General features: G+C 40.6%; 1 protein-coding gene across 1 annotated transcript in view; it reads right to left on the bottom strand.

Moving 5' to 3' along the window:
• The window catches only part of GRID2 (glutamate ionotropic receptor delta type subunit 2), a 1,632,436-nt gene that overhangs the window by 15,873 nt on the left and 1,596,084 nt on the right, over nt 1-20,479 (bottom strand). The gene's annotated exons all lie outside the window — the stretch shown is intronic.

Here is a 20,479-nt window from a genome sequence, read left to right as displayed (position 1 = left end):
CTCTGTCTCATTTATGACCAACTCGACACATAGGAGAAACTGGAAGTTGCTGAACAGAATGGAATTCAGGCGAAAAAAATGTCAGGGCATTGTTTTAGAACAATGGCTTTTAAAGTGTGTTACAGATGAATGTCTTTATTTTTATTATTAAAATAGAATCCAGTTACTCCAACTGTAGTTTTTCTGGTCTCATGGGGAAATAAGGCATGATCAAAACAAGTTAGGAATAGCTTCCTTCACATTCTGTGGTGTAGACACTTTCTTATATTACTTTTGCATGTGGTCCATCTTTTCATCAAAATAAGCTGAATGCTTAGACTTTGGTCTAGAACAGTTGCCCAGTTTCCTCATTTATTGCCTTTTAATAAATAAGTTTCACAAATTTTAAGTTTCAAAATATGTTTAAAATACTGCTTTGATTTTTTTTTTTGGTATATTGGAAATCAGCATAAGATTTTCTTTGGAAACTAATATAATTTCCATAGGGAAAAAAGGTTAAAATAGTAATTATAGAAGACTAGCTAAATTAGAAGAAGGAAATGGCAACCCACTCCAGTGCTCTTGCCTGGAGAATCCCAGGGATGGGGGAGCCTGGTGGGCTGCTGTCTCTGGGGTCGCAGAGTCGGACATTACTGAAGCTACTTAGCAGCAGCATAGCTAAATACATGTATCTTCCTTCACAATTTACCTAGAAGAGGTGGGAAAAAAATCTATGAAACTGGAAGTCCAGTGCTTTGAAGGCCTTCCCTGGAAGAGGAGATGTGGCAGAGTGGATGGAGAAGTGGCTTCTCCAGTGGGGCACTGGTAGGGAACTCTGTGACTCCTCTCCTCCCCTTGCCCATTCACTAAGATTACATGGGTCGCAAGTGCCCTTGTTACATCAACTCTAAAAGAGTGTATTGCTTTTTTGTGCTGTGCCTTCCTTCTTGGGCTTTGTTTTTCGCCTGCAATATGACTACTTGGACCTGCAGAAATGGCTGCATTGATTTCTGCTGTTCTGATGGTCACTTTATTCAGCATCCAGAGGGGTGTGTGTGTGTAAGGGGTAAGGTAGGATTTCCCAGCACGATTTTTGTCTTGGGGTGGGGCAAAGGTAAAAGGAGGAGAATATTGAGAGCAGTGTTGATGGGGGAGAAAGTGAAAGCTGAGCTCACAATTCTGCACCAGCCAACTCAGTTTTCCCTTTTCATCCTTGGGATGTCAGATGAAACCCAAACTTACAGGAAGATGGTTTAATGCGATCAACGGGGTCAGCTCTTAGGAACACTTAGAGGCAAGGATGTGTGCATCACATAACATCACCATCAGCAGGAACAAGTTTTCTCACCAAACACTGAGAGGTTAGAAAGAGTATTGAACTAAAATTGTTCACTTTTGCCGCGCAAAGCCTGTCTTTTTCTGAAGATTTGGGCAGTATATTGTTAGGAGGTGTTGTAAGGCTTTAAATACTAATTATGGATATCTGAAAATAATGTGGACAAAATATACTCATTTCTTTTCATTTTTATTTTCATGAACTAAGAGAAAAACAATATACCCTAAGACCACCTAGTGTCAATCTTTTGGAAAGTACACTATGTCAGCTCTACATATAGGTTTTAGAAACTTCCTTGTACAGAGAGTAAAAAATAAAATAACCAATGAATTTAAATGTCAACCTTACATATCGCTAAAGAGAAGAATAAAGTACATTTAAAATAGTTTTTAAAAGAGGGCTTGAGAGTTTTCCACAAAATACTATTGCTTATACAAGACTGAACCAACGAAGCTACAATCTCGACAAGTGGTACCACAGCGCCACCATCTGGCCATGTAGAAGAGAGCAGGTAGTCACAATGTATTAATCCTGCTGCGGCTAAGTCGCTTCAGTCTTTTCCGGCTCTTTGTGATCCTGTGAGCTGTAGCCCTCCAGGCTTCTCTGTCCATGGGAGTCTCCAGGCAAGAATGCTGGAGTGGGTTGCTGTGCCCTCCTTCAGGGGATCTTCCTGACTCAGAGATGGTACCTGCCTCTCAAGTCTCCTGCATCGGCAGGCCAGTTCTTGACCACTAGGACCACCTGGGAAGCCCCATATTAATAATAAAGGAGCAGAAGTTAGTGTTTTCTCTTCCCTAAAAAGAGACTGGAGAAAGGAAAAGATGGGACTCTCTCAGAATACCTCTACATTTGTCACTAATTACAACTTATTGCTGAAGAATTGATGCTTTTGAACTGTGCTGTTGGAGAAGACTCTTAAGAGTCCCTTGTACTGCAAGGAGATCAAACCAGTCAATCCTAAAGGAAATCAGTACTGAATATTCATTGGAAGGACTGATGCTGAAGCTGAAGCTCCAATACTTTGGCCACCTTATGTTAAGAGCTGCTGCTGCTGCTAAGTCACTTCAGTCGTGTCTGACTCTGTGCGACCCCATAGACGGCAGCCCACCAGGCTCCCCCATCCCTGGGATTCTCCAGACAAGAACACTGGAGTGGGTTGCCATGTCCTTCTCCAATGCATGAAAGTGAAAAGTGAAAGTGAAGTCACTCAGTTGTTCCAACCCTCAGCAACCCCATGGACTGCAGCCCACCAGGCTCCTCTGTCCATGGGATTTTCCAGGCGAGAGTACTGGAGTGGGGTGCCATTGCCTTCTCCTGTTAAGAGCTGACTCATTAGAAAAGGCCCTGATGCTGGGAAAGATTGAAGGCTGGAGGAGAAGGGGACGACAGAGGATATGGTTGGATGGCATCACTGACTCAATGGACATGAGTTTGAACAAATTCAGGGATATAGTGAAGGACAGGGAAGTCTGGGTCCTTGGGGTCGCAGACTCAGACATGACTGAGCGACTGAAAAACGTTAGCAACTGAACTACAACAACTAACACCAGAGGTCTGTGGTGTCAGAAACTGCCTTGATCTCTTTTTTCTGTTTCCATTTTAAATTGAAGAATGAACATATTTTTAATTGATCAAATCTTAAAAGATGAAAATCTCCCTAATGTTAGAGGTCTTTTTTCTTTTCATTTTGACAGAAATAGAAAGACTTTTTTTAAAAATGTTAAAAGCCTTTAATTTTATCGAGCTTCCCTGGTCGCTTGGTGTTAAAGAATCAGCCTGCAATGAAGGAGACATGAGTTCGATCCCTGGGTGGAGAAGATGCCATAGAGAAGGAAATGGCAATGCACTCCAGTATTCTTTCTTGGGGAATCCCATGGACAGAGGAGCCCAGAGGGCTACAGTCCATGGGGTCCCAAGAGTTGGACATGACTTAGTGACTAAACCACTACCAACCAGAAGAACATTTTTTTTAAAGTGTTAAAAGCCTGTAATTTTAGTGTTAGTTTGGTAGACCTTCTATAAACCTTCTATAAACAGGTTTATCTCACTGATTTTTAACTTGTCTTTGGATATGGTCTTTTTATAATGTTACTGAGGCTTCTTTTTATTCTTAAAGCTCAGAGATATTTGAGATAAAGCATATTCTAATACATAATCAGAGACATTACTTTGCCAACAAAGGTCTGTCTAGTCAAGGATATGGTTTTCCCAGTGGTCATGTATGGATGAGAGAGTTGGACTGTGAAGAAAGCTGAGCGCCGAAAAATTGATGCTTTTGAACTGTGGTGTTGGAGAAGATTCTTGAGAGTCCCTTGGACTGCAAGGAGATCCAACCAGTCCATTCTAAAGGAGATCGGTCCTGGGTGTTCTTTGGAAGGAATGATGCTAAAGCTGAAACTCTAGTACTTTGGCCACCTCAGGGAAGAGCTGACTCATTGGAAAAGACTCTGATGCTGGGAGGGATTGGGGGCAGGAGAAGGGGACGATGGAGGGTGAGATGGCTGGATGGCATCACTGACTCGATGGACGTGAGTCTCAGTGAACTCCGGGAGTTGGTGATGGACAGGGAGGCCTGGCGTGCTGTGATTCATGGGGTTGCAGAGAGTCGGACACGACTGAGCGACTGAACTGAACTGAACTGAATACATAATCAGATGAACAATTTGACCCTGAAGACATGGTGAGATAATTTAATGTATATTTAAAAGCCTGCTTTCTTTGGAATGAAGCTTATACATCTAAAATTGGAATGTTTTTAAAAAATATGCTTTTTTCTTGCTTTGCTTTCTATTTCAGAGTTTCATAAGATTGCACAAAATTTCTAAGCAGCACAGTGGTACATGTATTTTTATTTGGGTATCTCTTGGCTTCCATAGAATTGGCTTGAAAGATAAGTGTTAGCTTTCACCATATTTTCATTCTAGCAGCATCTATCTTTTATTAATTTGTGCATTTCATTACACAAAAATATGGGCAGAATAATAATATTATGACTCTTTTGAGTCTACTGTGAATGAGGAAAAGGTTTCAAGTGCTTTCCATTTAATATAAGACATTAAAATTCTTTCAGGAAACTATGAAGAATGTCCCATTATTATTTTCATTTTATAGATGAACAAATGAAACACAGAGATGTTGAGTAAATTGCCTTGGGTGACACAGCTGACAAACGATGGATCTGAACCCTGACCTTTAGATTCCGTGTCCTTGATGACGACACTAACCTATTTTCTTAGGAGACCAGTATTTTCAAACTATTTAAAATGTTATACTCTTTTGTATTACTGTATTTTCTCCTTGTACAAGAACGGGGATTATGTGTATGTATAGCTGATTCACATCATTGTACAGCAGAAATGAACACAACATTGTAAAGAGACTATTCCCCAATAAAAATAATTAATTAAAAAAGAAAAAAGAACCTATTTAACATAAAAATAATGCCTTTTAAACATTTTATTAAAAATATTTCAATAATAATTGTTGGTTAAACATTTTTCGAAGGCTAACCTAAAAAAAAAGAAAAACAACCATTGTGTATATTTTCCCCACCATGGCATTCAAAATAAATGACTTGTAACTGAACTTCTGAAAATGAGAATTTTGTAAATTGAAAACTTTTATTTTACCTTATTTTCTATCTTAGGTTCTAAATAATCACTTCAGATAATTATACTGAATTATCCACACTCACTTGATTGAAATGTATTATAAAAAGTAAACCAGGGAAATCATTTTTATATTTTGGTTATCTACAAGAAAACTGTTCAGTTTTTTTTAATATTTGTTAAAGTGTTTGAAATATTCTAAAACTCTCTAGAGGTTCAGATTCTTACATTCTATCAATTTTGGAAAGTCTGTGGATATTAAAGTTTTATATAACAATTAGCCTCCAAAACTACTTTTAAACTGATCTTATTTGAATTTTTAAAAAGTATAATATGTCCCATATTACTCTAATGGGGATAGAAAAATATGGGGCTATGTGCAGTGTCTTACTGTCATTCCAGTCAATGTTTCATGAAGAAAAATTGGAAAAACATATCAAAAATATAAGAACATACCTTTTTGTCTTATGGATTGAATATGGATTGAAAAATTGATTTTTATCACAATCATGTTGGGGTCACTGGGTAAGTTCCCATCTGATGATGAGATAGGAGGAAGCATGAGCTCAGTATCAACTTAACTGTTCTATGAAGAGAAGTCATCACTGGAACTTGGACATTTCTTTATTAAAAATCCCTAATTGTCAGTTGGTGTGGAGCTTGGCTGTTATCTTCAGTATTTCTAATTATTTTAACATGTAAATACGGCATTAATATTTTTGCTTATTTTCTATTAAATTTCATAATATCTAATTTAGATTAAATTCAAAAGAAAACATTTAGAATAGCAATTAAACATCAAGTAATGGTTATTTGTTGAAAGTTCGAATTGTAGACACTTTGGGTCATCTAGTATTTGCTTTCTTTGACTCAGATTTTTACCAAGTGTTATCATTGTGCTGCATGCTTAGTCGCTCAATCATGTCCGACTCTTTGAGACCTCATGGACTGTAGTCCGCCAGGCTCTTCTGTCCATCTGACTCTTTGAGACCCCTGGACTGTAGCCCACCAGGCTCCTCTGTACATAGGATGCTCCAGGCAAGAATACTGGGGTGGGTTGCCATGCCTTTTTCCAGGGGATCTTCCCAACCCAGGGATCCAACCAGGTCTCCTGCATTGCAGGCGGATCCTTTACCATCTGAGCCATCAGGGAAGACCCCGAGGATACTGGAGTGGCTAGCCTATCCCTTCTCCAGGGGACCTTCTGGACCCAGGAATTGAACCAGGGTTTCCTGCATTGCTGGTGAATTCTTTACAAACTGAGTTAGCAGGGAAACCCCAGTATTATCATTATCCATGGGCTTTGCAGGTGGCGCTAGTGGTAAAGAATCTGCCTGCCACTGCAGGAGATGTAAGAGACCTGGGTTCAATCCTTGGGTCAGGAAGATCCCCTGGAGTAGGAATGGCAACTCACTCCAGTATTCTTACTTGGAAAATCCCATGGACAGAGAACCCTGGTGGGCACGATTGTCTGAGCACAACAACATCATTTTCCTTGTGTTTTAGCTATCACTTGGGAGATAGGATGTGAAGAGGGGAAAGATTGTGAGGAGTAAAATGATTATTTCTCTGTTCCCCCCAAATTTTGTTGCCCATTGAATGACTTTCCATCTTCTTACCCTTAGGCACTTATCTTTATCCTGCGACTTCAATTCTGAATGTTTTAGCTAAACCCAGGCTCTAGGTTTTCAGTGAATTGCTGAATATCTCCACCTGGATATTTTACCTTCATTTCAAATGATATTTCTAAAACCAAATATGTCCTTTTACTTCACATATGATCTCCCTGAGTCTACTCTTCCTCCAGAGAGCCAACTCTGAATCTGTTGGGATGTTTGAGTCTTTCTTCCCTTTCTGCAGCTAAGCCAAATTACATGTGTGCATGTCCCATGTCAACTTAACCTCACCATGAAAGTGAAAGTGAAAGTCACTCAGTCATGTCCGACTCTTTGCGTCCCCACGGGCTATACAGTCCATGGAATTCTCCAGGCCAGAATATTGCAGTGGGTAGCCTTTCCCTTCTCCAGGGAATCTTCCCAACCCAGGGATCGAAACCTGGTCTCCTGCATTGCATGTGGATTCTTTACCGGCTGAGCCACAAGAGAAGCACCAACTTCATTGTGAAGGGCCTTGTTAAATCTCCTGACAGTCGGTCATTCAAGAATGACCATCCTTCTGCCAGACATTGTTTCAGGCACTGAGGAAACTGAAAAATAATACTGAAAAATCCCTGCTCACATTAGAGCAGAAGGAGAAAGACTCTACCAGATCAGTAAATTACCTAGTGGTGGTACACGGACATAGTAAGTCATAAGTGATATGAAAACAAACGGAGATGTACACACTGCTGTATTTAAAATGGGAGACCAACAAGGACCGACTGTGCAGCACACAGAATGCTGCTCAGTGTTACGTGGCAGCCTGGATGGGAGGGAAGTCTGGGGGAGAATGGGTGCATGTGTATGTACAGCTGAGTCCCTTTGCTATTCTTCTGAAACATCACAACATTGTGAATCGGCTATATCCCTATGTTGTTGCTATTGTTCAGTAGCTCATTTGTGTCTGACTCTTTGCAACCCCATGGACTGCAGCACACCAGGCTTTTGTCTATTCCTATACAAAATAAAAAATTAAAAAAAAAGGATATATAAAAAAATGAAAACAAACTGGGCCATGTAAGAGGAGATGGAAAATGTTGGGGGAAGGGGTCATATCTTTAATTAGGATGGTTTGGGTAGGTCTCACTGACCCTGGATTTTTTTTTTTATTTTGTTTTTGACCCTGGATTTAACCTCATAATTCCTTTTTATGTCATGCTTTACACAGAACCTTGTTTATCATCCTTGAACTATGTAATCACCAATTCTACTAATTTTCTCAGAAAAATCATTGTGCGTTCATTTTCGTTTGGACTACCTTTTGTCTTGTTCAGTCTCAAGCCTATGAAACCTCCTAACTTGACTCTGTGCCTCTATGGCAGTGAGGGCAGATGCTTAGTGAAACTGTTTCCACGCGACCCTGTGGTAAGCCAGTGGGCTGTGAGTGGCCATGGTGAGGGCTACCTCTAGAGCCAGAGCATTAAAACTCCAGAATCCTCTGCGTTCTCTCCCTACTTGGTCTGCCAGCCGGATGCAAAAGTCCCTCCCTGGGAGTGGGGTTGGGGGTCCAAATTCCCAGGGCATGAGAGTCACTGGATAGGAGGAACCCCCTCCTAAAGCAGCACATGGAAGACAACCCTTTGCTTGTCTTTGAACTTTATAGGCGTGAAAAACAGTCTATTGTATTAAGCCACTCAGTTTGGAAGAGGGAGTTTTTTTACACCAAGTATCACTACTTACCCTAATTAATATGGCTTCCTTCTGTACATCCTATGCCACTGGGACACCCCATTTAGATGAACATTTTGTAGTACTACACTGAGTCATCACTGCTGTTTATTCATAACCTAGGTAAAATCTACAGCTGTGGTTAAATCCAACTCTATCTCCCTGTGGCTAAACAGAAGCTGCTGAGAATGACTGGAAAAAACTCACGACTAAACAGACCATATGGTGGCCTCTAACCTCAGATGAGCCCTCAAAGCTGAATGCCAGTCCGACTGTGTTGCTCTCATGGTCCCTCCATTCCTTGTTCTTCTAAAATAGATGACACCTGACCCTCACCAATGATTTGCTTCCTCTATCTTATAAAAAAACTGGAATCCGACAGAGCTCTCACTAAAACCTGCTACTGAGCCTAGACATTACCTGCATTCACACTCATCCTTTCGCCCTCTCATGCAGTTACAGTAAAATGTATATCCCTTCTCCTATTGAAAATGAATTATGCCCTGGATCCAATTCTTTTTGTCATTTGAATACCCTGCTTGCTACTGTACTCTCAGTGAATAAAGAAACTGCCTGCAATGCAGGAGATGCTGGAGATATGGGTTTGATTCCTGGGTTGGTAAGATCCCCTGGAGGAGGGCACGACAACCCATTCCAGTATTCTTGCCTGGACAATCCCACGGACAGAGGAGATTGGCGGGCTACAGTCCATGGGGTCGCAAAGAGCCCGATGTGACTGAAGCGACTGAGCACAGCACTGTACTCTCAACATTGACCTCTATCCTGGTTCCTTCCTCTTGCATTTAAATGTGTCTCTCCTGTCTTGGCAATAAATATCCTCCTTGGATCCTAGTCTCTCCTCTGGGTACAGCTCCTTTCCCCTCCTCTCTTTCATCACCATATTCCTTGGAAGAAAGTGTATTACCCTTCCACTTACTCTTTCTCTGACTGCAGTCTGGTTTCAGCTCCCTCAGTCTCCTGAGCACTCTTCTTGCCGTGATTGGGAGAACCTTCACGTTGCTAATTCTAATGGGTGCTTTCCTTCTCTGAGTGGCACCTGACAATATTGGCCACTGTCCACCAAACACTCTCTTTCCATAACTTCTGAGACCGCTCGCTCCAATAGCTTTCTTCCTTGATTGTTTAGGCAGTATACCCTTCCATCTTTTGATCAAATGTTGATCTTCCTCAGGGTTCTATGTCCAGATATTATTTTCTGCTAACTAGACCCACTTATTCCTTGGATGATTTTGTAAAGTCTCATGATTCCACCTGCACTAAATACTTCAGAAATACCCTAATCCCAAACTCAGACCCATTCCTGCAACAACTCTCTCTAGAACCTTTCTACCTCCTACCTTTCCTGCTGTTACTACCAGACACAAGGACTCCACCTTGATTGCCACACGAGGTTCCTACTGGTCCACCTTTCTCAGATCTTGTCTTTCTCCAAAACTTTCTCCTAGGGCAGCTCGAATGAGTCTATATGATCAGGCCACTTCTCCACTCTGACATCTTTAATGGCTCCCTCGTGTTGCCTAGAACTTTATTCCTTAAAAATACAAATTCTTTAATGTCGCTAATGAAGCATTTCCAGGCCAGCCCTCAACCTCTTCATTTTAATCCCTCGATAGTCTCCTTTCCCTCTAAGTTTCAGCTCGGTGAACTTCTTGCAGTTTCCAGAACGAATCTTGCCCTCCGGCATCAGGTCTGTACCTATGCTGGTCACCTGGTGTGAACAACTTTGGTCCCGTCTGCCTGGCTAACTCTCAGTTTCCTGCAGGTCTAGCTGGGAGTCCCAGCTGGGGAGCTTTCCAATTCCCGCTCTGGGTTGCAAATCACCTTGCGTTTCCATGACCACAGCACTTACTGCAATTTATTGTCACTGTCTGTTAAATTGTCTGTTTTCCCCAGTAGACTGTAAACACTGTCATATTTCTAAAATTCACAGATGTTCAAAAATGGGATAGATTGTGAACAGGCTGAGACTCAAACATTAGGTTGGTGGTTGGGCTTGATGTTTATAGCTTCGTCGTCTTAAGTCCTTACTGCTCTTCATGGGCCATGTGTTGCAACCAAACGATTTGCTCTTTCTCAAACGTGCTTTGCTCTTTCTCAAACGTGCTTTGTGTTTTTCTCCTCTGTGAGTTGGATCGTATCTTTCCCGTTTACCTAATGATGTCTTTCTCTACTCTATGTTTGTGGAGAATTATACTCTTTCTGAAGCCCGGTTCCAAAACTGTCTTCTCCACGAAGCTATTTTATCACCCTGGAGAAACTTCTTGCTTGCTTTTCTCTGAATTTGAAAACATTACAGACTATTTTAAAGTACTTATCATATGTCATATGTCATTTAAAATCATTTTGTATTTCAACAAAAGGGTTTCTTGGGGAGAATCTTCTCTCCCTTCTCTGAATTCCTGTAATACATTATGTCACTTTTATGGAACACATTATACTCTGCCTTATGTGGTAGTTATGCATATACACGACATCTCTTCCTAATAGCATTGGAAGTCTTGCAGATTTATATGTACTGCAGTGCCTAGAATCTTGTCATGTATATGAACTCTCAAAATAAAATTGTTGAATGCTTCTACCAACCACTTAATCTTCTGTCTGTCTCCATAAGCCGCTGCCTGCCCCTGTCCCCACACATTGGCTTTCAAGGGAAATAGTTTCATTCCTAGTCCAATCCTCATCAAGTGTATTTTTCCATTTCCTCTTTGCACATTGCTTTTACAGCATACATTCATATCTCTGATTGTCAAAATCCTACCTCCTTGGTTCAAATATCGCTTCTCTGTGAAGGCTGCCTTAGTGCTCTCTGGCAGAAGAGACTTCTGGCCAGGGTCTTTGGTCATGGCTTAGTGGACCGCAGAAATACCTTGAAAAAACTAAGTCAGTATCCTGATTTAGGAAATCATGTGCATTTCCCTAGTAAGATGGGTAGGAGCAAGGTGAGCTGGAAAAGAGCGATGCTTAGGAGACCTTCGTGCGTGTTTCCAGACAGACTCTACTGTGTGTTACACTTGCCTCCTGGCTGTAGGGCTGGAGAAAGGAGGTCAAGAGGTGGAGCGTTATATAAGCTGACTCAATAGGGGTTTGTTTTTCTAATGGTTCCATCTAAGGAATTCCAAGAAAGAGGAGAAGGGGACCTGAAAGTTTGCTGACACACCACTGGCGGGAGGACGGACAGGTTTGCTGGGTTTTGATTGGCCCTCTGGTGTAGATGCCGATCTAGCAGGGTTTTCTTAGAATCTGTTTATGTTTTCTAGGCAACTATAATGTGTGTGGCATTTATATTCATCTTTTATGAACATTTTATTTACCGCTTGAAATTTCTATATCAAAAATATATCAGCTAGTGAGGACCAGTTGATTTTTATGAAACTCCATAGTGTACAAAGCTTCTTACAGCTCTGAGGGATCATAAGAGGGTCCTCTCCCTCCCATCTCTCTTTGATCCCAGGAGCAGTCTGCTGTGGTCCACAGGGTATGAGTTTGTTTTGTATTTAAACTATTCAGTTAGCATCAGCAATATCAAGTTGGCAGAGATATGATGAGAATCGAGTGAAAAACATGTATGGAGCCCAGTCCTGTGTCTGGCATGTGGTTTGCATGCCCCACCCCCGTGCCATGCCCACTCCTCCATCCGCATCCCCACCCCCCGCCATAGTTGCTATACTCAGGAGGACATAAATATTGGCCTGCAAAGGATAAGAACTGTAGCAGAAATTGGCAACTTAATTTTGAGATGAACATGGATTAAACTTTCCTGCATTTGAAATAATTCTACCTGAGGCTATATTCCATGTATTTCATTTAGTGCGATTCAGAATATATGTCTGGGCAACTGCCTTGAAATCCTTACACTGTGTAGATGTTTAATACAACCTGTGTACATAGTTTGTGTGCTGTTTTCTAGGAAAGAAAGATTAGCGTGTATGTGTGTGTGTGAATCATAGCTTATATTTTAAAAATGAGACCGGAGCAAGAGCAAATTGTGAGGAATTACGTTGTCAATTTGAAAAACAGGCTTAATCAGGGTTATTCTAAATTTATAAAGGCACATACTACCAATTTATGGTTTTATATTTGATAAAAGGCATTTTTCCCTTAGACCTGGAAAATCGCCTTTGACCTCTTAAAAATGAACCATCATCATAACCTCAGTGTCGAGAGATAAAGCTGGCAGACAACATCTGGAACAAAATTAGTCTTTTTGATGGCACCTGCCTGTTGAAAGCTCACCTCTGAAACACTCAAAAAGGATAGGATTGGCGATGATGACTATTTCAGACCTGACTTTTTATTCTCTTGTAGTTCACTTAACTGTGCTAGTGATGCTTTCTGACCTCTCTGAACTCTCCTGAAATAGACTCAGAACTCAAAGCACACAGCAATTACGGGAACCAAACACAGTTAGTTCTACAAGTATTTGATTTGACTCATGCCAAGTACACTGGCTTTCACATAGCAGGTGTTTGTAATGTTTGGGCTAATTTTAGTTTGTTCTTTTAAAAGACAAGCCTGTATTTGGAACATTTTCTTTGAATTTCTATTCAGGTATGTCTGCTCCATGGTTGTTCTAGCCAGCCTAAATTTTTTTAGCTAGGGAACTTGGTTCCAGCCTGTTCTTCTGTTAGGACTTTGGAGGTATTAGTTCTGGGTCAAGCTGCCATGATGGGATTTGAGTCTCTGTCACAGTGTCACAGTTTGGTCAATTCTGGGTATTCACTGTGCGGTCAAAGAATTAGTCACTCGGTTGTGTCTGACTCTGCAATCCCATGGACTGTAGCCCACCAGGCTCCTCTGTCTGTGGCAAGAATTCTCTAGGCAAGAATGCTGGAGTGAGTAGCCATTCCCTTCTCCAGGGGATCTTCCCGACCCAGGGATCAAACCTGGGTATCCTGCACTGCATTGCAGGCAGATTCTTTACCATCTGAGCCACCAGGGAAGTGGGCAAAATGATAAGTGTCATGGAGGAACAAGGGATGGAGCTTGTTCTGTAACATTTTAAAGAACCAATTGGGGCAACTTCGGACACAATACAAAGGGAGACTATAAGCAAGAGTAACAATGAGGCAATGGAAAATGTTGACTGCTGCAGTGAGTTGCCTCAGAAAACATCTGACTTGAAATCTTGGTCACCTGTCAGTAATGTGTTACTCGGAATGTGGGGGAAATATCACTGAAAGTCAAATATGTAAAGAGATCAGAGCAAAAGTAGCTCTGACTGAAGCCCAGGGGGCCCCACCTCAGCAGACCAGCATCCCCAGAAATCTTGAGGAGAACTCTTAGGCACCTGGGGAGCGCAGATGAAAAATCATGGACTCTAGACAATGCCTCAGGTCCCCCTCCCCCCACCACACCAGTTAGGAGTCTGTCACTCAAGCTTCAACCAAAGGAAAATAAACAGTTCTCAATCCTATGATTTCTTCTATTTTAAACTTCCCAACTTAAGAAAAAATGAAGATTAAAAAAAGAAAAAATATTCTTCTGACTTCAGCACTTTCTGATAAAATTATTTCCACTTTTCTAGCATCTAACCTTGAAAAATCAGTCATATATGATTTCTTTTTCTCTTTTACACTCTATATTCAGTGAACCATTAAGTTCTCTTAATTCTTCTTTCAAAATATATCTGCCATCTGTAACCTCTTTCTTCAGTTACCACTGAGCTCAGCTCACACCTGAACTACATTGCCCAAGGTTTCCACTGGCCTCTTTTCTGTTCCATTCCCTGAATCACTAATAGCTTAAACTTCTTAAACCACCTCTTTAAGAGCCTGATCTTTCCTTCAGTTAAATTCTTCAGTGGACTCTCCAATGCCCATGGAGATCACCAGCACACCATTGTCATGAGCCTCTGTGAACACCAGCCCTGTTTCAATCTTCTTCTGATGGTTCAAGGACTGAAATTCAAAGGGAGGCACAGCCAGCAACTGGCACCATATGTCACTCTCCCATAACACTCGAATTTCGGGCAAATATTTAGGCCCCAGGGAGGGTGGGAAAGTGGCAGCACTTTGATCCCAAGATTGATTTACTTCTGACTTTGTGATCAACATGTTGGATAAGTAACAAACATTCCCCTGTGCTCAACACACACCAATGATTTTCCCATCTCTCGCAGAATAAAAGCCAAAATCTCATGGCATTCTGTAAAGCCTTATAAGTGGGTTCTGTGTTCCCCTCTGGGCTCTTTTCCTCCCTTCCCTCCCATCACCCATTCCGGTCCAGCTACACTGATTTTCCCACTGTTCTTCAAACATGCCCATACACCCTACCTCAGAGCCTTTGTGCTAGCTGTTCCCAAAGTCTGGATGTTCTTTCCTCAGAGAGCAGCATGACTAACTCTTTCACTCCATTTAAGGGAGGGGTCCCCAAACTCTGGGATCTAATGCCTGATGACTGCAGGTGCAGCTGATGTAATAATAATAGAAATAAAGTGCCCAATAAATGTGGTGCACTTGAATCATCCTGAGACTGTCCCCCTACTCCTATCCCAGTCCGTGAAAAAATTGTCTTCCGTGAAATGGCCCCTGGTGCCAAAAAGGCTGGGGACCGCTGCTTTAAAGCTTCAGTTAAATGTTGACTTATTAGGGAGACCTCCCCGGTTACCTTATTCAATATATAGCAAATCCCACTTTCACTCTGGCCTTCCTGCTCCTCCTCTTTGTCTTTCTCTACTGCACTTAATCATCTATTAGACAGTGTGCTTCACTTTTTTATCCTGCTTATAAGTTATATCCTTCAGTTCAGTTCAGTTGCTCAGTTGTGTCCAAGTCTCTGTGACCCTGTGGATTGCAGCACACCAGGCATCCCTGTCCGTCACCAACTCCCGGAGTTTACTCAAACTCATGTCCATTGAGTTGGTGATGCCATCCAGCCATCTTATCCTTCAGTTGATTGTAAATGCCATGAGGGCAGGGATTTCTGTCTTGTTTACTGCTGTATCCCCAGCACGTAGGATAGTTCCTGCACTTAGTAGGATCTCAGTGATGATACACTGAATACATGAATGGATGAATGAACAGGAGAGTATGATCTCTTGTGCCCAGTCTATAGGCATCTTCCCATAGTCTCATCCCAGCTTCACTTCCTGCTACTTCCTGATGTGAAACCACATTCTATACATCGCGGGCTACTGCTCTTCTGGGCATTCTCTCCCTTTCTTGTGCTTTGGTTGCATTGTTCACTCCACTGGGAGACCCTTTTGCATTCTTCTGACCTTTCCTTTACCACTGGAAAGAAACTGCCTGCCAATGCTGGAGCCATAAGAGACGCAGTTCGATTCCTGAGTCAGGAAGATCCCCTGGAGGAGGGTATGGCAACCCACTTGCCATGGGAAACTGCATGGACAGAGGAGCCTGGTGAGCTACAGTCCATGGGATCGCAAAGGGTCAGACATGACTGAAGTGACTTAGCATACATGCATGACCTTTCCTCTATGCTTAGGCTAAATTTCTACTTACTCCATGAAACCATCCCAAGTCACACAGCCTCATTCTTCTTCTCTTCTCATAGAATATTCTCTTGATAGCACTAATCTGACAATTAAATGTACTGTGTATCATAATTCATATTCTTGTCTTCTGATGTTACTTAAACCATGAGTTTTTATTCAAAGTTTAAAATGTGTCTATTTTGTTTCTCCAGCTTTGGAAGCTGTCTTAGCTAAGTCTTGGTGTAAGTGAATAAAACAGCTCATGGGCAGAGCTCTTGGCCAGGGGCCCACCCTATGCCCTGATGATGCGGGCACCAATACCTCAGCACCTCCCACCTCCTGCTGCTGAGGAATATGCCTTAGTGCACCACTTAGGAAAGCTCTGTCCTAGGTGCCTTGCTCATAGTAGGTGCTCAGACAGTGTCCATCAATGGACCGATTGATCCTGTGTGGTTGTTTTGTTCCTAATATTCTCTCTACAGCCTATGTATTAATACTCATTTTTTTTAAAGAGACACGAAATCATTATTATGAAGTAAAAAATACATCATTAAAATGTCATTAAATGATGATGAACAAGAAAGAATTAAATATATATGAATTGGTGATTAAGCAGTATAGGACTTACCATGTTAATTGGACACACCAAAAGCTATAAAGGCTACATGTGTGAGAGGTGATTTTGTTCACGTGTTGCTCAGATTATGAACAATTGTTTTTACCATGACATTTCCATGGAGAAATCTGAGTGAGTGAGCAATAAGTTTTAAAATGCTTGGTTATGCAGAATTGAATCTGGAAGGTCTGCACTGCTTATTTTTAATTTTTATTCTTAATTTGGAAAAAAGTATTATATTCATTAAAAGCATTGTGTGAATGAAAGTTCTGCATTTGATATCTAGTGTCAATTATGTCAATTAGACCTATAACGGGGCTCTAATCCATCTAACAACTAATGTTCAAAGTGTTTTCTAACATCACCTACAAAAGTAGATGAAGTTACTTCTACAGCACATTGGGTATCAATACCTATTTTTAGAACAAAAAATCAAACTAAACAGCTGGGCACGTTGACACCTTTATTTTCAGCTTAATTTTACTGTGCTTTGATATCTAAAAATGAGTCTTATAGCCAACTTTTATAAATGGATATTAACAGAGGGCTAGCATTAACTTCAAATAGCATTAACTATTTGAAAGTCAATTTTAACACAGTTCTGAAGAGGAATTAAATATCACCTATCAACTCCTTATTTATCTAGTGTGAAATAGATAGAGGTATCCCTTGCTCAATGAAATGGCTATGATTCTGGAAAGTTTTATATAACTTAAAATTTTGCAAATTGAACCTCATTTTATTTCACATTAGAATAATTCTTAAAGGCCCCCTATTATGAACCCTTTGGGTAGTGAGTAAGCAAACTGTAATTTGTCCAATACTGATGTTTAATTTTTTAAATTAAAAATAGCCATAAGTATAGGCTACTTGATTCCTAGAATTTTCAATAGCACCAATTTAAAAATAAAACAACTTTAAAAATTAAAGTTTGCCTCTACTTCTACTTCAAATTTTATGGCAGGAAAATTACCTATTAAAATATTTGTATTTATTATTCTGTCCCTCTCTGGTTCTGACATTTTACTGTTCTTTGATTTTGTGACATATGCTTCTTCTTTTGAAATAGCTGCTATGAAAGCTTAGTTTTTAATTAATGATAATTAGTGTAAAAATTTTGGAATTTTCTATCATATTACAGACAATTTGAGACTTTTGAAATATGTTGCCAATTCAATAGGTTGGAACCTATAGAGTTTTTCCGAAAGGAAAAAGGGGCCTCATTCTTAACGAAGTCCAGAAAGGTATGTTTGTGGCACAAGGTAGGTAACAAGTGCAGACACAACAGTTTCTCATCTCCACTGGGAATAAATCCCAGAAACGCGCAAAATCAGTCCAAAGACGACCCTTTGTCTTAAATGGTGTGTAATAGCAAGTTAGGGTAGAGCTTTTAGATATGCAAAAATTTATCAACTTTGAACAATATTTGCTTTGTTACTAATATTCCATGGAAACAAACAAAAGCTACTGAAAAAAAGAAGGTAGGCAAAGTCAGGTGAGAAAACCAGCGGCAGCTCATTTAGTGTTTCTGTTCCCACGGCAGGCTGAATCGTTAGGTGGTGCAGGCGCTCTGTGCCTCTGTACAGCTCTGCAAAATGCAACAAAACCACGTCTTTTTTGTTCTCCTGGGGGTGTGTGTGGATTGGAGGCTGTCCTCGTGGTGGGCAGCCTGTAAAACACTTTACTTTCATCCGGATCCTAGGTCACGGTGTATCCTGTGTCTTAGGAGACAGGAACAGTAACTAGGAGCCTTATTTGCAATTCAAATAAAAATTTATGAAAGTTGAAGAGTAGCCTGAATAAGATTTCTTGTGTTTGGTCCCTCTGAAGCAAGTTGTTGGAAAGTCTACAGTGCTCTAATCATCCCAAGGGATTATCTGCAAGGACAGAAAATGAGCGCCCTGGTCTGTGCCACTCTGATGCGGATGCCTGAGGGAAGGAATCAGTCTTCGAGTCCTATGGATCAGGAGCACGGGTTAGACAGCAGTTTCCCCGTGTCTCAGGGTGATTTTCATGTTTTTGAAAATTTGGCCTCATGGTCTGGCATTTTGGGAGATTTCCAAGTCTTCCTTGTGGAAGGAATCTGAATCTAAGATGGCGGACTCAGTCAGCGCATGAGAACTTCCAGGATGGACTGGTCCAGTCAGCTGGACTGTCCAGGCCCATGAGGAGATACTGGTTTGGGGTGACTAATTCTGCCACCCTAGAAAGTCTGTAAGGTGGCCCCCACATCCTGCATGTTGAGTAGGGACAAGGAAAGGCCGGTGCCCTCGAACACATCCAGACCCATTGGTGAAAATGTCTTCATCTGTGTGATGTGTAACTGCTTAGCACTGTGGCTTTACGTAACAGGTTTTCAGTCAACACTAACAGAATTGAATTATATCTATCAAATCTAAGAAGCTTTATCTCCTAATTTTTCAATGTCAGGTAAGTCATTTCCATCCAAGGGAGCTCATAGATGCTACCTCATGAGATGGTGTTTATTAAAATTTGCTGAGGGACTTCCCTGGTGGTACAGTGGCTAAGACTGTACTTCCATCTCAGGGGGCCCAGGTTCGATTCCCGGTCAGGGAACTAGATCTCCACATGCTGCAACTAAGACCTGGTGCAGCCAAATAAACAAATGTTTTTTAAAAAAATCGAAATGATTTTTATAAAATGTCACAATTACTAGTCATTTATTAATATCTGATCACAAGGACTGGATAAAAGATTCAGTTTTAGAAATAAAAACACTCCAGAGGGAAGCCCATTTCTAGTGAGCCCATTGTGTTTTATCAATTATCATGAGATGTATATTTAAGAATAAAAGCTATGTTTACTAGCACAAAAGTTATTAGCTCTGATTCATTTACTATTCTCATAATTCAAAATGTGTTTCACCATCCCAAAATTCTGATTATAGAATACTTATAATTTGTTATCCAATTTTGTAGCTTTAAAGGTATTATGTAGGATAAATTGATTTTTCTCATCTTTCTTTCTAATTGATGAAGCAAAGTACCGTCCAGCAAAGTCTATTTTTTAAAGTATTTATTCAGTTGACAACCAACCAAACTAAAAGAGATGAAAAATAACATAATTGAGAAAATGACAAATTGCCTGTAGTTCATTATGTATGAGGAAGAAAGAAGGTCTCACAATTTTCTAATGTAGAATTAAACCAAAACCCTGTACATAACTTCTGATGGGGTTGAAAGGGACAACCAATTCTCTTAATAATTCACCAATGGAATAAATTTGACATCTGAGTGGAATAAAAGTATGTGTATGTAGGATGTTTGTCTTGTTTTGAAATAAGCAAGTTTGGTGGAAGTGGTGAGGGTCAGGGTGAGCACTGGGCTAACGGAAGTACCACAGGGTGGAAGCAAGATGCCCCAAGTCCCGCCACTAGCTGCGACCTGATGCAGCTTGAGGTCCTCACTTTCCCATCTGTAAAATGAGAAGGTGAATCAGATGCTCTAAGTGGTCCCCGAAGAGGAAGGAAGGTTCTAGAGCTTTGCAGCCTAAGCTTGGCGAGAGAGGAGTGGGTGGAGTCATTGTACCTGAGCCATTCCTCAAATGCACCACCGATTAGGCTCTGAGTGAGCGTGACTGACGCACGGCAGAGTTTAAAAAGACTCAGATTGTCAAATATTGGGGCGAGTCACAGCTTCTCAGCATCTTATGTTTTCTTATCTGTAAAATAGTCTAGATTGCTACAGTTCCTTCTAGTTTCAACATTTAAAAATCATAGAAAAGTAGAGATTTTAAGCTAAATTGAATATGTTTTCAGATATATCTCCATTGAATGAATTAAATGCTAGAAGAATTAAATATGGTAGTTCAAATGCAGAAAATAACACTCTATTAGAAATAACGTGGGAGTCAATTTCCAAATTAATAGATTCAGCATAATGAATATTTCCCCAACAGCAAAGCAAATATTAATACACAAATTCTAAGTTTAATAATTACCTTTAACTTTTTTTAAAAGTAACAAACCCTCATCCTACTATTATTATAATGGCTGCATTGTTTACATGAAACAGGATAAATCTTTCCTAAAAAGGTGCTCATGAGATGTTCACAAAGGAAAACAAATATATCGTTGATTCAAATAGTCTCTAATAGCAGAAGGCAGTCTTGAATTGGTTTAGAACATCAGTTGGTACTGTT

Source organism: Bos grunniens, chromosome 6, assembly GCF_055505025.1.
Source record: "Bos grunniens cultivar Pamir isolate PY7600 chromosome 6, Bosgru_T2T1.0, whole genome shotgun sequence".
Lineage (NCBI taxonomy): Eukaryota > Metazoa > Chordata > Mammalia > Artiodactyla > Bovidae > Bos > Bos grunniens.
Note: the sequence above shows the minus strand (reverse complement) of the source record. Positions and strands in the feature narration are given on the sequence as shown.